Source organism: Notamacropus eugenii, chromosome 3 (genome assembly GCF_028372415.1).
Source record: "Notamacropus eugenii isolate mMacEug1 chromosome 3, mMacEug1.pri_v2, whole genome shotgun sequence".
Lineage (NCBI taxonomy): Eukaryota > Metazoa > Chordata > Mammalia > Diprotodontia > Macropodidae > Notamacropus > Notamacropus eugenii.
In genome coordinates, this window is record NC_092874.1 from 181322901 (window position 1) to 181340425 (window position 17525).

Sequence of the window (17525 nt, forward strand, 5' to 3'; positions counted from 1 at the left end):
GGGATTTCAAAGACATTCATGGATCAGAAGCTATTGTAAATGCTTGGATAAGGAAAAGGATTGGATTTGTGATTTTATTGCAGGAGGGAGCTCCAAATGAGGATGCTCTTTCTAACTAGTCAGCTCATCACCTTCAGTCTTCATCCTTCTTGATCTCTCTGCAGACTTTGACAATGTACATCACCCCCTTCTCCTTGATACCCTCTTTTCTCTTTATATCTATGGCAGTAATCTTTCCTGGTTCTTGTCCTACAGTGTAAACACTCCTTCACAGTCTCTTTTGCTATTTCTTTTTTTAAATGTTAATATATAATTTATTTATTTTTCAGATTTCAACATTCATTTTCACAAGAATTTGAATTCCAAATTTTCTTTCCATCTTTCCCCACTCCCCACCCCAGGACAGCATGCACCCCATCAACTCCTTCTGTCAATCTGTCCTCTCTTCTATCACCCCCTTCCACCATTACTCTCCCTTGTATTTTCCTGTAGGGCAAAATAAATTTCTATTCCCTATTTCTTGTACATCTTATTGCAAAAACAATTTTTAACATTCATTTTTAAATTTGAGTTCCATATTCTTTCCCTCCTTCCCTCCCCCCCTCATTGAGATAGAAAGCAATTCGAAATAGGTCATACATGCTTAGCCATGCAAACACTTCCATAACAATTATGTTGTGAAAGACTAATCACATTTCCCTTTGTCCTGTCCTGCCCTCCATTTATTCCATTCTCTCCCTTGACCTGTCTCCCCACAATAGTGTTTGCTTCTGATTATCCCTTTCCCAATTTGCTGTCCCTTCTGTTATTTTCCCTCTCCCATCCCCTTCCCCCTTGCATTCCTGAAGGGTAAAATAGAGTTCCATACCCAACTGAGTATGTATTATTCCCTCCTTAAGCCAAATCCCATGAGAGTAAGGCTCATTTATTCCCTTTCATCTCTTCCCTCTACCCCTCTATTGTAAAAGTTCTTTCTGGCGTCTTTTATATGAGATGATTTGCTACATTCTACTTCTTCCTTTCTATTTCTCCTAGTACATTCCACTCAACAGTAAACTTTATTTTTTAAATATTCTCCCTTCATATTTAGCTCACCTTATGCCCTCTGTATATATTATGTACATATATATAAAATATGTGTGTATACATATATATACATACACACATATACCCATATACCTACCTACACATATACATACACACATGTAGTATACATATACATACATACACATACATAGCTACATATTTATATATATATAATATACTCATACATACATATATACACCTATATATGTGTGTGTATACATATATACATACACCCATATACCTACCTATCCATATATATATATATATATATACACATATATAATATATACATACATACATATACATGCACACCTACATATTTGTGTATATATATGTATATATAATATACTCATACATACATACACACACACAGATATTCCCTCTAACTACTCTAATACTGAAAAAAGTCTCATGAGTTACAAATATCATCTTTCCATGTAGGTATGTAAACAGTTGAACTTTAATGAGTTCCCTATGGCCTCTCTTTCCTGTTTACCTTTTCATGTTTCTCTTGGTTCTTGTATTTGAAAGTCAGATTTTCTATTCATCTCTCGTCTTTTCAACAAGAATGCTTGGAAATCCTCTATTTCATTGAAATTCTATTTTTCCCCTTAAGTATTATACTCACTTTTGCTGGGTAGGTGATTCTTTTCCAGGCCTAGAGGCCTGAGGGCTACCCAAGTCTTACCTTACCTATCGCAGGTCTTCGGCTGGCCAAACCGGATAAACGTATGAGAGAAGAGACTTTCCAGAGTCGAACAAGGGTTAGGCTTTATTCAGGGTCTTGGTTACATGTGCAGGGGGAACTCTTCCTTAGGAGAGAGAGAAATCTCCCAAGGAGGCAAAGATCTTACAGTAAGAGAATGAAAGCAGAAGTGGAAGTGGGGAGAGAGGGGAGAGGGAAGAAAGAAGAGAGGAGAGAAGGAAGAGGGGCCTTCTGTCCTCTAAAGGCCCCTCAGCGCTAAGAGCGCCTTCAGGCTTTCCTGACCCTACTTAAGCTCTCCTGCCGCATAGTTTGGACCTGAATACTGTGCCTGTTAGACAACAATAGGTGTGCTCAGATCAGGGCCAATCTCGAGGGCGGGGATGCTCTCTCCCAGCACGTGCGGGGAAGAGGCGGAAATGCACGAGATAGCCTGGTCTCACACCTCAATTCCCTGCTGTTCCCTGGGGGGCCTCATGAGAACTCTAAGGTTTAGAAGTCCTCACCTTTACCCGCCCGAGACTGTCCACATGGAACTGAGCTTACACCCCCAACAATTCTTGGTTTTAATCATACCTCCTTTCCTCCTTTGATCTCTGGAATATCATATTCCAAGCCCTTTGATCCCTTAATGTAGAAGCTGCTAAATCCTGTGTTATCCTGATTGTATTTCCACAATACTTGAATTGTTTCTTTCTCGCTGCCTGAAATATTTTCTCCTTGACCTGGGAACTCTGGAATTTGACTACAATATTCCTAGGAGTTTTCCTTTTGGGGTCTATTTCAAGAGGTGATTGACAAATTCTTTCCATTTCTATTTTACCCTCTGGCTCTAGAATATCAGGGCAGCTTCCTTTGATAATTTTTTGGAAGATGTTGCCTACGCTCTTTTTTTGATCATTGTTTTCAGGTAGACCAACAATTTTTAAATCATCTCTCCTGGATGTATTTTCCAGGTCAGTTGTTTTTCCAATGAGTTAATGTCTTCTATTTTTTCATTCTTTTGGTTTTGTTTTATAATTTCTTGATTTCTCATAAAGTCATTAGCTTCTATCTGCTCCATTCTAATTTTTAAATAACTATTTTCTTAGGTGAGCTTTTGGACCTCCTTTTCCATTTGGCCAATTCTGCTTTTTAAGGCATTCTTCTCTTTATTGGTTTTTTTGGATTTCTTCTTCCATTTGGGTTAGTCTATTTTTTAAAGGTGTTATTTTCTTTAACATTTTTTGTGTCTCTGTTAGTAAGCTATTGAATTGTTTTTCATGATTTTATTGCATCACTTTCTTTTTCTTCCCAGTTTTTCCTCCACCTCTCTTACTTGATTTTCAGTATCCTTTTTGAACTCCTCCATGGCCTGAGACCATTTCATATTTTTTTGAAGACTTTGGGTGTAGAAACCTTGACTTTGCTGTCTTCCTGCAGTTATATGCTTTGGTCTTCTTCTGGTTGTATGCTTTGATCTTCTTCATCTAAAAGGATGGAAGAAAATACATTTTCACCAAAAAAGCAACCTTCTATAGTCTTATTTTTTCCTCTTTTGGGGCATTTTCCCAGCCAATTACTTGACTTTTGAACCCTTTTTTGAGTGGAGGGTATACTTCCCCAGGCTTCAGAGGTTTTGTGTAGCTATTCTCTGAGATGTGTCTAGCGACCTGTAAGTTCTCAATTCTTTCAGAGTGTCATAATCAAGGAAGAGGTATTTACTCCTCTCCTGGCCTATGTTCTGTTCTGTGAGCATCCACAGTTTCTGCCCTGGAACTGCAAGTAGGATTCCTTCTCCATAGCTGCTACCAGCTCCGCCATGCTAGAACTCCTTCTGACCCCAGGACCGCCACTCAGGACTGAGACCCAGATCAGCCACTTGATTCCCCCATCATCTGTAGTCAGAGAGCTCCAGAAACAGGAACTGCTGTAACTGCCCTGGGGCTGGGGCTGGCACTAGGGCCCACGTTCCCCTCTCACCCAGGTGAGAGAGCTTTCTCATTGACCTTTGAAGCTGTCTTTCCTGTTTATGGGTTGAGAAATCTGGTAACTGCAATAGTTGTCCCTAATTCAGAAGCCTGAAGCTTGTGTCAGTGTTGTCTGTGCTGGTGAGGCTCACATTGGGTTGTGCTCTGCTCTGAACCTGGTGCAATAGACCCTTCCTGTGGGCCTTCCAGATTGTCTTGGTCTGGAAATCTGTTTCCCTATGCCATTTTGTGGCTTCTACTGCTCTAGAATTTGTTTAGAGTCATTTTTACAGGTATTTTAAGGGCTTTGGGGGGGAAGCTCGAGCACATCCATGCTTCTACTTCACCATCTTGGCTCTGCCCCTCTTTTGCTATTTCTTTATCTAGTTCAGACCTACTAAGGTGAATAACCTTCAGGATTCTGTCTTGGGCACTCCTCTCTATATACAAATTCATTCAGTGATCTCATCAACTCTTATGGTTTCATTTATAGTCTCAATGATGATTATTTTCAAATCTATTTGCTGTTTAATAGTTTTTTTCAGTCATGGCCAACTCTTTGTGACCCGCTTTGGGGTTTTCTTGGTAAAGATGATGGAGGGGTTTGCCATTTCTCCAGCTCATTTTCAGATAAGAAAACTGAGGCAAACAAGAGAACATCTGCTTTACTCCTTTATTTTTGCTGCTCTATGTTCATTACCTACTCTGCCATCTTCCCAGAATCCCCCTTTCTCTACAAAAAAGAACAAGGTTAAATGACTTGCCCAAGTCTCAAAGCTAAGAGGGCTCTGAGACCAGATTTGAATTCAGGTCTCCCTGAGTCTAGGCCCAGCACTCCTTGTACTAAGCCACCAGTTACCCCTGTTTTCTCCTAAAATTCAGACTAACATCCCTAACTGGCTATTAGATGTCTCAAACGGTGATATCCTGCAGACATCTTAAACTCTATATGTATGAGACTAAACTCCTTCTAGTCACCTAACCTTGTTAACCTACTTGTCATCTTTGTCTCCTTACTTTCTCTTCCTTCCCCCTATCAAATATATCACCAAGACATGTCAAGTTTACCTTGACATCTCCTGTATATGCCCCTTTCTCTCCTCTAACACCAGCACTGTGCTGGTCAAGACTCTTATCCTCTCCTGCTTGGACTGTTGCAATAGCTAGCTGATTGATCTCCTTGACTCAAGTCTCTCCCCACGCCAGTTCATTCTCGTCAAATTAATCTCCTTAAATGCAAGTTTGACCATAACACCCTTCTACTAAATAAATTCCAGCAACTCCCTATGACCTCTAGGATCAAATATGAAATCCACTTTTTGGCATTCATATCCCTTTATAATCTGCCTCCCTTCTATTTTTGCAGTCTTCTTATACCTTACTTCTTTCCACATACTCTGTAATACAGTTGTGCTGGCCTCCTTGCTATTCTATCTTCTTATTCCAAGCATTTTTATCAACTGTTCCCCATGCCTGCTATCTGCTTCTTCATCTCCATCTCCTGCTAGCCCAGGCTAAAATCCCGTCTTGTACAAAAAGTCTTTTCTGACTTCCCTTAATGCTAGGACTCTCTCTCTATTGATTAACTCTAGTTTATCTTATATTTAACGTGTGTGTGTGTAGTGTTTTCCATGTTGTCTATGACATTCAATTGTGAACTTCTTGAGGGTAGGGGCTATCTTTTGCCTTCCTTTGTATTCCTAATGCTTAGTACAGTGTCTAGCATCTAGCAGGAACTTAATAGATACATATTGACTGATTGACCTAGAGCACTAAAAGATTAGTTGAGTTGATCAGGATCATACAGATGTGACAGAAGTGAGACGTGAACCCACTCTGCTGAACTAGATTTCTTTCTAAGGCTCTTTGATTTCCTTATCACCAAATCCAATAGTCTTTTTTCTGTCCTCATCAATCTTATCTTCTCTGCAACATTTGTTGGAGTTTTTTTTGTTTGTTTTTTCACTTCACAGGTATTAATACCCATTTTTATCAGATCTGATAAACTGCATATTCCTTGAGAAAAAGTACCAGGTCTTAATAATTTTTTTTTTTGCACATAGCAGATGCTTAATGTTTATTAAATGTTGATTGACACAATGCTGAAAACATCTTTGTTTATTTTACTTGAAGTAAAATACATGTCTCATTATAGGGAAGCTTATATAAAAGTTACTATTTTTGTTCTCTATATCCAGTGTAACAATGATATGTAGTTTAGAAATTCTGTGTAGTTCCTAACAATATGTCCAGAAAATTCATATCCTTTTTCCTGATTCTTAGATCACTCTTTTAAAATATCCTTTGCTGGTTCTTTTTCTCTCTCCTGCTACATAAGTGTGAATGTTCTGCAAAGTTATCTACTCAAATCTCTTCTGTCTGTACGATCTCTCCCTTAACTGAGTCATCTACTTCCATGACAACAGTTAATACATTTCTATGGATGACTCAAAAATGAGTACTATTCTCCAAATCTCCCCTAATTCTAGTCTTTAATTGCTTGCTGGCCACATCCACTTATATATCCCAAACTCCTCAAAATCAGTGTATCTAAACCTGAACTCATGATTTAAATCCCCAAACTTATGTGCCTTTCTAACTTTCCTATTTCTGTATTTTTTGTCAGGGGACAGGGGGATTACAATGATATTTCTGTTGATAGAATTACTATTCTTCTAGTCATCCCAATTTGAAACCTTTGGAGCAACATTAATTTTTTATTCTCCTTCATTATTAGATGTAATCATTTATCAACTGCCGTAGATCTGACCTATTTTTTTGTCAACATCATTATTAATGATAACACTTGTTGGCATTCACAGAACAGTTTCATTTTAGTAAAACTCTATATACTTTATCTCATGTTAACCTTAAAATATCATGTAAGGTAGATACCATAGGTATTGTTATGATCAATTTATCCATCCTCTTCTCATGTGTCTTCTTTTTTTTATGGGATCTTAAGGTAGGAAGGGATATCTCAAGCCATCAATTTCAACCTGTACTTAAAGTACAATCTCCTTGATAATGTAACTAACATGATATTTTCCAGTGTTTGCTTAAAGTCAAAAAGGGATTTATAGCCTACTCTCCTTTGAGGCATCCATTCCACTTTTGAACAGTTTTGATTGTTTTGAGATTTTTCCTTATATCAAACCTAAATTGGCCCCAACATTTGCTACTTGTTTCTAGTTGGTGTGACCAATGGAACAAAAGAGAATAAGTCTAATCTTTTGCCTACATCACATGTTTGAAGATAGTTACCATTCCCCAATCCTTTATTAGTCTCCTCATCACCTTGGTAAACTTTTATTGATCATGATTTGAGGTCTTTTGTCATCTGGGCAGCCCTCCTCTAAATGCTTGCCATTTTCTCATCCAGTATCTTATCTAGTCCTCTGAGATTTGCATCATCCTCAAAGCTAATGAGCATGCAATCTATGTCGTTATCCTAGTTATTGATGAAAATGGTAAACAGGCCAGCACCAAACACATATCTAAGAATTATTCCACCAGAGATTTTCTTCCAAGTTGACATGGAATAGTAATGACTATTTTTGAGGTTTGACCACTCAACAAATTCTGAATTTATGTGCCAGTTAACTGCATTAGTATCCCTTTCACATGTTACAATTTCCATATTTGTCACAAGAATAATATGAAAAAATTTCTTAAGTGCTTTGAAAATGTCAAGGGTCAAGGTCTTTATGTGACTGTATAACTGTATATATGCATACATATGTATATATATATATATGTATATATATATATATATATATATATATATATATATATATATATATATATATATATATATATATATATATATATAAAACTCTATGACTATATAACTCTATGTAGAATTTTCTTGACCCTTCTCTAGTGACCCTTTCAAAAAAGTAAATGAAGTTAGTTTGGCATGATTTGTGCACTTTTAAAATATATATTTTTCTTTTAGTTAACAAGCATTTAACTTCTCTCTACCCCAATTAAAAACCAAAACCAAAATCTTTTAACTAATACGCACAGTTAAGCTAAACAAATTCCCACATTAGCCAGGTCCAAAAGTATGCATCTCATTCCGCGTCTGTAGTCCATCTTTTCACTTTTGGTGCTAGCTGCTCTGCTTCATCATCATTCCCATGGTTGATCGTGGCATTGGTCAGAGATTTCTAATCTTTGAAAGATATTTGTCTTTATAGTATTGTCTTGTGTAAAATTATTTCATTATATTCTGTATCAGTTCAGAAAAATCTTCCCAGGTTTGTGGGTATGACTTGTTCTTTATGAAACTATGGTAGGTGTTACTGTCCAATGGTTCCTTCTTCAGATGTTCATCACCTCTCTCTTTAATGATATTTTCCAGAATTTTGCCAAGAACCAAAGCAAATCTCAATGACCTAAAAGTAGTAGACTCTATTTCCTTTATCTTTTTTGAAAATTGGGAAAATACTTGCTTTTCTAACAATCTTATGGTATATCTTTTGATTTTTTAAATTACAAACTTAACAGTCATTAGTAAGCTGAAACATTTTAAAATACATAGATGAAGGGTGGATTATGTATTGTTCAGGATCTTTCAGTAATTCAACAATTATGCCTGCAAGTTTTTTGAATTACCTATGTTGTGAATGTGGTGACTTGAGTTCATAAAGGGCAGGTAGATGCGCTTCTCTCTCTTCCTCTTTATCTTGTATATCAACTGCCTCTTAACGATTTTATTCTGTATTTTCCAGACCAAAATACCAATTTCATTGGCAAAGAAAGTAGAAGCAAAATCGAAACTGAATATCTCTGCCTTCTCACCATTCTTCACTGACTGTCTCATCCACCTTAAGTAGTAGTCATATAGCTTCATTTATCTTACTTTTCCCTTGAATATGTTGAAAACATCCCTTTATTTTCCTTGCCATCTTTAGCTCATTATTAGGTTTAACATTCCTGATACTATTTTTATATAACAGTAATGTGAAGTATTTTTTCTTTTATATTTTATTTTCTCCCAATGACATGTAAAAACAATTTCTAACTTTTTTTTATATTTTGGGTTCCATGTTTTATCCCTCCTTCTCCACCCCACTCCCTGCAATGGCAAGCAGTCTGATATAGGTTATACATGTGCTCTCTTGTAAAATATTTCCATATTAGAGTGACGTGAAGTAATGAGCCTCTGTTATCTATCCTTGCTTCCAGGTTTTGGACATGTCTTTTTAAAATCTGAGACAGTTGGTGAACTCTCTGTGCATCCACACAGATCTCATTAGACAAATCTCCTTTTAACTCATATTCAGGATTATTTCTTTATGTCTTCAGAATTCCATTTTGAGAGCGTTTGAAATGTCTTTCCCCTGTGATAAATTAGGCTCATTGAACCTGACCTATCCTTCCTCTGAATCCTTTGACATTTGCTCTTCAAAGATCTAGATCATTTCAGATTTTTCTTAGCTTTTCTTCTTTCTTTCTCACACATTCTAAGATGAAGTGACAACTTTCCTCTAAGATTTCTATTATGTCCTTTCCAGGATCAAGTTGCTCCTTGCTGGTGAGAATCAGATATAGAATATTGCTGTTTGTGGGTTGGAAAGAAAGAATTGCCACTAAGTTGATTTACTTTGGGCAGAAAGAGAGCTCCATTAAGTTTTGGGATAGTTTCAGTCTCTGGTCATGACTAGATAATTCCTCTGTGATTGGCTTGTTTTCTGTTTCTCTGACTCCTTGTCTCTGTATTCCTTCTGCCCAGATTGGTGGATCAGAGATTTAGAGATGGAAGAGAATTCAGCCCTCTAATTCTGCAGATGAGTTAACTGAAACACAGAGATGTCAAATGAGTTGTTCAGTGTCACAGAACTAGTGTCTTAGCAGGAGTCAAACTCAGGTCAGTCTCTCAGTTATCAGTCAGTCAGTCAACAGGTATTTGAGTACTTATGGTAAGTACTGTACTAAGCCATGAAGATAGAAAAAAAGGAAAAAAAGACAGCCCTTGCCCTAAAGGTGCTTATATTCAAATAGAGGAAACAGAATTAAAAAATACCTAGGTAAATACTGTCTATCTATTTATTTATCTATCTATACATATATATTAAATACATGCATACATATATACACTATATAGTATTTACTTGGTTTTTATGTGTTGCTTTCTCCATTCAAATGATAGATGTATACACATATAGGTATATATTAATAGGTATATTAATACAAATATACATACATATTATTTTTGTGTGTATATGTGTGTGTGAGAGAGAGAGAGAGAAAAGGAGATGGAGAGACAGAGACAGAGAGCGACAGAGACAGACAGACAGACAGATAGACAAACATGGGCGGGGGGAGGAGAAGTAATATGAGATGGAAAAGCACTAGAAAATGGGAGGAAGGTGAAAGACCTCGAGCAGAAGTTGAAATTTGAGCTGTGTCTTGAAGAAAACCAGAAAAAGTAAAGTGAAGGTGAGGGGCAGAGCATTTCAGTAATGGGAACAGCCAGTACAAGGACAGAAAGATGTGAAACGGAGTGAAGTAATCAGAGCTGGAGAGCAATTTTTGCAATATCAACAATATAATTAAAATAAACATTTCTGAAGACTTTTACAAACCGATGACAAATGAAATGGATGGGATCAGGAGAACAATTTATACAATAATAATGACATTATAAAGATGACCAATAAAAGTCTACCCATGTTTCCAGAGGACCGATGATGAAATCTATCTCTTGACAGACAGGCGATAAATTTGAGTACAGAATTGGGAAATTTGGGAATTAGTTTTGCTTGATTTTGTATTTTCTTCTTAAGGATTTTTTTTCCTTTTTTGATAGAGTGAGGGCTGGTAGAAGAGGAAATTTTGTTAATTAAAAATTGTTAGCTCAAAAATTTGTTGATTAAAAACAGTTTAAAAAGAGAGTGTTTAGTGAGATTTGCCGCAGGCATGGAATGTTGAGGTCACCATATTGTTAGTTTTGCTTAATTGTTTTATTTTTGTTACAAGAGAGCACTCACAGTGAAGGGTGATCTGGAAATATCTGTAATTAAAAGACATCAGCGAAACTTTAAATAAAAGGAAATGGCTTGTCATGTTCGAGGAACTTCAAGTGAGCTAGTGTTGTTGAAACATAGAGCACATGGAAGAGGGTCAAGTGTGAGAAGGGCGGAAAGGTAGGAAGAGGCCATTTCATGAAAAATTTTAAATTCCAGAGGATTTTATAGTTGATCTTAGGGCAAATAGAAAACTGCAGCTCATTGAGGCCGGGAAATGACATGGTGAGACTCTTGTTTGAGAAAATTGCTTTGTTAGCTGAATAGAGATAACTGGTGTGGGAACTCACTTGAGGAAGGTAGACAAATGAGAAGACATTGCAAGAGTTCAGGTAGAAGGTGATGAAGGCTTCAATGAAGTTTAACCTAGCCTAGCACTCTATTTACTCCACTGATGATCTGTGATTCCCTTCAACACCATATTGCTTCTCTTTCTACCTTTGTTGATCTCATGCAAATGCCCCCCACAGTTTTTTCTCTAGCTTGTGGACTTCCTCACATCAGTAAATTTTTTTGTCAAATACAATAATACCTTCCTTTACCTGTCCTGTTCCCTTCAAATTCATTGTACTCTTTTAAAACTGTTTCAGTCATTGGTCTCAGTCTATGAAATCCAGTGTTGGTGATGGCTTTGAGATCACACCTTTTTCTATGCATTATTGTCTTTTGTTCATCTAGTTGGCTACCCATATTTTACACATTTTATAAAGACTTCTTAGGCCATGGATTATGCTGCTGACTCCTATCTTTTGTTTTGTCCCATCAGTTTCTGGGTTTTTCTATTTCTCTTCTCCCTATATTGTAATTGCTTTCAATGGTATCTAGCATGGTGAATAGGCAGATAACTCTCTCATTTTTCTTTTTTTTTCAGTGAGGAATCTCTTTGGTAAAATTACAAGCCCATGTTATGTGTGATCCATCCAGAGCCAGGAAAATGATCCGATATTCATGTATTTTAAAATATGATCCAGAAAGTCAAATCCTCTTCTCAAACATGATTTTTTCAGCCATCTAGTCACCCCTTAAATTTGCCTTTTCTCAGATGAACTGTAGCCTGTGTATTCTTCCATACTTGCATTTATTAGATCATTATGAAATATATTTCAAAAATCCAAGGTTTCATATGGTTATTAACAATTTACCACTTTATGAGAAATAATTGACCACTTGACTGTTGTCTAATGTTCTAGCTAATTCTAGTTTTGTGTCATTGGCAGATTTAATGAATATGTCTTCATGTCTTTACTCAGTATTAAATACCACAGGACCACACGTAGCTCCCTGAAGTCTCTTGGAAACTTCTTCATGAATTGTCATCAAACCATGAGCTACTACTCTTTGAGTTTGTCAGTTTGATTGTTTCCCAAAGTGGAAGACTTTTAAAGGGAACATTTCTTTCTCCCTAACAATTTGGAGAGTGGAGAGGTAATCTAACAACCTTTTTTACCTTTTCTTCTAGGTTGAAACCAACCTGCACTTTGGAAACAGATAAGTGACCTGGTTGTGGCAAAAGTATAAATATTATGTAAGTTTCTTGTTTTTATCTTTGCATTTTCAGTGTTTAATGGTGCTTTGCACATGTTTGTCAAAAATAATATAATTTTTTTGAACAACATACTCTGCTGCTCTTGGAAATAATCTTTTTCTATGTTGCTCATCCAACAAATACTTGGTGAGCCCCTAACAGGTACAAAGCAGAGTAATGAGCATGTAAAAAAATGAAGACATAGTATTTGCTTTCAGGAAGTTAATAATCTAATAACACTCAGACTCCTGTTGTATTCTAGGGTTTGCAAAATACAAATTGGTAATGTTAAGTCTTACAATCTACGTTTTATAGATGAGAAAACCAAAACTTGGAGTAACTCAGACAGTATCAGAACCAGAGCTTGAACTCAGGTTTTTTGACACTGAGACCAATACTGTTTCTAACATACTATGTCTTAACTCTTTTAATAGATGAATAAGAAATGAAAACTACAGTAATATTTGATAGGTTTTATACACACACATATACACACACACATAGAGAGAGAGAGGGAGAGAGAGAACAAAGGAACAAAATGCTATAGCATCACAGAAAAGGGGGAAATACTTTTTTGTATTTTAGAGTGATCAAGGAAGTCTTAGACAAGGTGATGTGAAGAAGCATCCTAGGCAGAGGGAGGGACTCAGGCAAAAGGATACATATAGAAAAATTCCATATTTATTTTTAGAATAGTAATAGTCTAAATTGACTAAAAAGATGCATCATGAAGAAATTGTGAATAATCTTGAATGACCAGCTGAGAAATTGTGTTTTTGGTATTTTTAAAATAAAGAATATTGTGATCAAAATAGTGTTTAATGTTGTTGATGTACAGGATGTTGGGGTGGGGAGAGAAAGAGAGATGAGAGAGAGAGACAGACTGCGAGAGAGAGAGAGAGAGAGAGAGAGAGAGAGAGAGAGAGAGAGAGAGAGAGAATAAATAAAAGTCAGAAAGAATAGTCCAGGGCTTACTGCAATTGTTCAGGTGTGAGGTATTAAGGGCCAAAAATAATTAGTGGAAAAATAGTGGAAATGAAAATAGAAGGACCAGGAAACATATTGTAAATTAAATATTTTTTAGCTCATGGTGACTTTTTAGGAGATACCATATTTGCAAGAGGAAAAACTAGATGAGGAGAATCCAGTTAGGGTTCATTTTGAATTTTAGATGAAATGGGAGTTTAGCAGCCAGATAAAGAGACATTCTTTATTTGATATGAGGAAGGTAAAAGGGTAGGGCATTCTGTAAAGAAGTGGAATTATAGTATGCTTATGCATCACTATAAAAGGTTCATAATGGTAGGTTCAAGTAGAAAGGATTTGTGCAGAGGTCACCAGAGGGACAGGGACATGATGAAGTGTTTCTTCAGTTTTTATGCCTCTGGCTAGGTAAGGGATTTCAGTTCCCATTACTGTGATTTTTTTTACCCCCCAGCTACTACCAGCATGATTTTCTTTGCTTAAAAAAATCGCAGAAGGTTTCAATATATAGCAATTAATTGCAGCATTACTTGCTTTAATCCAATTCTTAGACTCTTAGCACCGCACAATGCTCAAGTCATGGGGGATATCCCATTCTTAAGTGAATGCCCATTCATTTGAGTTGTTACCCACCATTTGGACGTAAACAATGTCATTCATTGCCTGCTTCATACAGCATGTGACTTTTAAATATTTCAGAGGCCTATTCCACATTAATATTTGTTCAGCAAAAATGACAGGAACATCAGTAACTTTCCAATTCTTTTTTACAGATACAATATATTTCTTTGGGCCCAGCTACTTTGCCCATATGATAAATCACAGATAGGTGTATGTACTATCAGTATGCATATTTTTTCTCATTTTTCATTCATGTGAGACAAGAAATAAAAAGTGTTGAGTGTCTTTTCAGAGATGCTTTCAAAAATATTTTTATTCCACTCTCTGTAGTTTAGCCTTCAAGTATCTTCCAGCTCTGAGATTCTGTGATTTTATGACTATTAAGAGAAATCCTAGAAGTATTCTGAACATTCAGAACATTGAATTCTAATTGTTAAAACACTTATTTAAATTTAGAATAGGCTTTCAAAATTGTGTTATATTAGGAGGAAGACAGCACTAACACTATGATTATTTTGTACAAATTATGATGAACTTAATTTTTTTTTATGGAAAAGTAGAACTACAATTTAGTATGAGTAAAATATGTACGTGTTAGTCTCCCTCATGGAAAGAGTGTAGCATAGTAATGTAGGAGCCACCCTCAGAGCTGGTTGGGTTCAACTTTGTCCAGTATTGGCAGTGTGACCCTGGCAAAGTACAGTCTTTCACTCTGGACAGCTCTGTAGAACTATAAACCAGAGAAAAGGTATATGCATTAGAAGGAATAGTTTCCCAGTCCATGAATTCAGTATTGCAATTAAATCACGTTCCTGGTCTCCATTGCTTTATTCATTCCTTTCATTTCTGAAGTGGTTATTATACTGAATTTAGAAACAAGAGGTCATCGCATAGTCTATGTTTTAGATGGAACTTAATGACAAGAGTTTCTCACTATATAAATAATAATTTTTTACATAATTTGTTCTCATAAAATGATTTTGATTCTACTAATAGCCTATGGTGCCATTGGAATTATGTGGCATTTATGCAGAAAACCTCTTTAAAGGTAACTCTCACAGTGTTATATTTTCATATTATTTTAAGAAATATACCTGAGCTTGTCTTATAGGCAAAAAAAATTGATTTACCACTTTTCATAAAAGCCTTTTGAAAATTGTGTAGTCCTTTGGAGACAGAATGTATGGAACCTTTGCCAATGAGTAAACGCCCATGATTAACAGCACGGATGGTGTGATACTTTTGGAGACTCGTGAAATTATGCTATAGGTTTCCTTAAAAAAATAAGTCACATATGTTCTGTGATTCCAGCCCTTTAACATGCCCCAAATAGTCTGCGTATACTGTGCACTTAAATTGTTCCTTCAAGCTTCCAAAATGCGATTTGATGACTGATGATGGTGCAAATCCTGAATGGGGGAAGGGAAAACTGTCAGGAAAAATTAGTTTTTGAATTTTTCCTAACATTATTTAAAAATAAACTGTATTTATTATTTATGAAAATTTGATAACTGTTCATATATGTTCCATTTGATTGAATTAATGAAAATATAAGAAGGGTAATAGTATATATTACAGGGATGTCTAAATATGATATCTTTGTCTTAATGTTAGATCCCAAGTTGTGTCAAGTTATAAAGAGTTGGTCATGATTAGTGTTGAAATTAGAGTCCACTGAACCTCTTGTTTATTATATTATTTTCAATAAAATAATAGGGAAATGCAAAGCAATTAGATGTCCTATGCAAATGTCTCTGATTTTACTATGATTTGAATCTCTGAGTGATAACTAATAGTAGGTATTTATTGAGCACAGTTACAGGTCTGGCAAAATACAAAACTTTGCAAATTCAATTAAACATTTGTTAAGTGTTTGATATATCCATAACCCCATACTTGGGACGCCTAATTCTTATCAATAGTTGTTACCAATGATTGATGAAGATATAGACGACATGCCTATTTAACATGCAAATCAAAGAAGTTGGGGAGAAGTTAACACATTGAACATCAAACTGGGAACCAAAAGTTAAAAAACAAATTCTTGACAGGCTACATTGATGGATCATATCTATTAGGCTGAAAATTAATATACAGCTGTCTTAAGTCCTGTATTTGCCTTAGGAAAAGGTCAGTTGATAAAGAATGGTTCTCTCCACAGAATGAGAAATTTAAAAAAATGTTTATTGTTATATTTAATAGGGAGTTGTGGCTAGACAATCCATGGGAAAAGGACAAAGACGGGGTTGTACAGTAGACAAGAAGGATGGATTTGGATTGAGAGGACCTGAGTTCAAATGCTGGCTTTGTCATTTACTAGCTACTACATCTGGGGCAAGTCACTTCACTGCTTCTGGGTCCCAGTTTCTTTATCTCTAAAGAGAGAAGTGTGGACTAGAATAGGTCTCTAAGCTCCTTTTTAGCTCTAAATATATGATTCTATGATCCTATGATATGATATGATATGATATGATATGATATGATATGATATGAGGAGGCAGACAATTGTATCTCTGGTTTCAATATGAAGTCCACAGTGTGAAATGAGAGCTGAAGCAATGAATCCAATCTTAGACTACAATAGAGTGCTCATGTTGAGGATAACAGTGACTCTTTCCAGATGACATTAAAAAATGTTCCAGATACTACATTTTGGGAAATAGCAAAGCTAGATACCAGCAACGCTGATGAACTTGAAACCATGCCAAAGGGGGAAAAATGATAGGAATTAGGAATGTTTAACCTGGAGATGAGAAGATCAGAGAAGGCCTAATGATTTTTGATATACTATCTCATATGGAAAAAGGAAAAATTAGTTCTTTTTGGTTCGGAGGGCGTAACTAGGTGCAAAGGCAGCTGAGAAGCAGATTTTGGTTTTACATTAAACAAGACAAAGCAAAGCAAAATAAAAGAATACAAGTCTTTCTCTCAATCAGAGACATGCAAATTGAAATGAGTTGTTTTGGGAGTTGATGCACTGCAAGGTGCTGAAGATATTTAAGTGAAGGGTGAAAGGTCAATTGTCTAGGATTTTGGCTAGTGGATGCTATCTAATTCAGGTACAATTCCTCCAAAATCCCTTCCAACTCTGAGGTTCTTTGATTCTATGGCCTCTCTTGATCATCTCTCTTTTTTGGTCTCAAATGAACCTTTCCCTTTGATTTTCATTTGGGTTTTTCTACAGGAAAGTCAATCCAAATGTCCAAATACAGTAAAACAAAGATTACATATGGCATGGCCCCTAATATCTTTGAGCTTATAGTTCAGTAAGACCAAAATATTTTGAGGTTTTTGTGTTCAACTACATTATAAATATGGGTGTGTTTTATCATCCTAGAAAATAGAATTGGCAGGAAAAAACTCTGGTGGCATAAATCATTTATAATGGTTTCCTTCATAAAAGATCTGCATGTGTGCTTTTCCTTCCCCATTTAAGAAATGATGTTAAGCCAATTAATTTCTTTTCATGTTCTGAAAGTTATCTTCCATTTGGTTGCTCTCTTGCTGAAAGATATGATTAGAATAATCGTTTCTACACTTACTGTACTTGCAAAACCAACAAAATGAGGGGAAAATTAGCTTTTTTTTAAAAAAGGAAAACTTTAAAACAATTTTAAAGTCTT

At 35.9% G+C, this 17525-nt stretch overlaps 1 protein-coding gene across 10 annotated transcripts in view; it reads left to right on the forward strand.

The window, feature by feature from the left end:
• SOX5 (SRY-box transcription factor 5) overlaps window positions 1–17525 on the forward strand; it is a 1296482-nt gene that overhangs the window by 133848 nt on the left and 1145109 nt on the right. For all 10 annotated transcript variants that reach the window (XM_072653487.1, XM_072653486.1, XM_072653490.1 and 7 more), the window contains one exon: window positions 12232–12297. The gene's annotated coding sequence lies outside the window, so the exon portion shown is untranslated. The remainder of the gene's footprint in view (window positions 1–12231; window positions 12298–17525) is intronic.